A 1,704-nucleotide genomic window follows, 5' to 3' on the forward strand; every position below is an offset into this window, starting at 1 on the left:
ATGGAGGTGACAGCGGCAGCAGAACTAGGTCACATGCCGCCTGAATCTCACCCCAGGCTTTGGGACCTACGTGTCAGTGACCAATGCCTCAAGGAGAGCGTGAGAGCCAGTTTGGTGCACCCGCCAGTGGGAGATGCAGGCGGCCGAGACCTCCTCCGCAGCAACCCAGGGAATCGTTGTATGTCAGACCACCGAGCAAGACTTGGGTCTGATCCACCACATTCACTGAGCCCCCACTTCGTGCTACACACTGTCCTCGGTGCACTTACATATATGGTCACATTTGTTCTCCCCAAAACAAACAAGTCTCTTGACACATATTAAAGTTATAAAATAAGGCTGCATATGAAGCCAGAATGGAGTGAGCCTCGCAGGCAATTTGAAATTCAGAATTTACCATTTTCTCCTCTTTTTCCCTCTTAACTCTCTATCCCTCCTGATAGTTCTTTTAAGAGCAAGATCATTTGCATGACTCTCTGCATTTAGACTTTTCTCTTGTCTTCCCTGACCAGCCTGGTGGTTCCCAAACTCTAAAGGTGTGCGAGAATTACTGCACTGGGTCATACAGCACACACCACGTGTACTGAATTTGCATCTTAAGAGTTTTCAAGACTCTCTAACTGTGGTTTTCCACCTGAAGTGCTCACTTTGGAATCTGAATGCCGTTAAAAGGGAGACTCTAGGGTACCTTGACAGCTCTGGAATCACATTGTGGATCTGTTCATTCAACACATATTCATCAGTGCCTGTGATCAGGGCTGGCAACACAGAGATGACAAAAGGTGGATCATGGCATGAAGGAAATCAAAAGCCCTCTGTGAACCCAGACTGGACTGCCTTCAGCTCACTTAATGCCCCAAGCAGGTCCTGGAGGGAGGAATAATTACAAAGAAATGCCTAGTCCTTGGTCACCTGATCAATGAAGTGCAGAGATGAGATGTGAACCCAAACCTGCTGCCCCAAAGGCGGACTCTTTACCCTCTCCACCGGCAGGTACTCAGATGTGCACATTAAAGGAGAGAGTGGTAAGGCATGAAAAGAGTTTGGACATGGAGGATTTAGTTCCTGCTTTGTGGATTGGGCAGGAGGTCACATTTGAGCTGAGCCTCGAAGAACATGCAAAATTAGTCACTTCCCATGGGAAAAAGATACACCTAATGGCAGGAGCGTCAGACTCTGGGTTTTATCTGCCCAGTCTCCATTCCCCATTCTTTTTGGACCTCAACACCCTGATCTTCCTTTGGGATCTGCCTCCCTTCTCTTCTCAGTCTGCATGGTTTGTGTGGGTGGACCCCCAGCCCCCAGCTTCAGGGTGGCTATGTGACCCAGGCCTGGCCAATCAGAGCATCCCATTCTGTTGACCACAGTGATGGGTTGCAGAGTGGGCTCATGACCCAAGCTGAGCCAAGGAGTCTTACGTCCAGAACTCTTTGGACTGCCAGGAGGAGAGAGCTTATTCCACCAGAGATACTCAGAGGATAGGATGTGCTCCTAGGGTTGCTAGCAGCCACCTGGTCACCATGTGTGGAGACAGCCTGTCTTCAAATGAGACCATGAGACAGGAGAGTGGGACAGAGGTAGACAGCGTGAGACCCAAGGGCTGATGATCCCTATCGCTTCTCGGCCTTTTGGCTAAGATCAAGTGTAATATCTGTTCTTACCAAGGACTGATGATCCCAGATCTATGCCTAAAGCTAACCCATT

The 1,704-nt window shown here is 49.2% G+C and overlaps 1 pseudogene; it reads left to right on the forward strand.

Annotated features, from left to right (window-relative positions):
* Positions 1-1,612: 1,612 nt before the first annotated feature.
* Positions 1,613-1,704, forward strand: LOC121488576 (annotated as a pseudogene).

The sequence above is a fragment of the Vulpes lagopus genome, chromosome 3 (assembly GCF_018345385.1).
Source record: "Vulpes lagopus strain Blue_001 chromosome 3, ASM1834538v1, whole genome shotgun sequence".
Lineage (NCBI taxonomy): Eukaryota > Metazoa > Chordata > Mammalia > Carnivora > Canidae > Vulpes > Vulpes lagopus.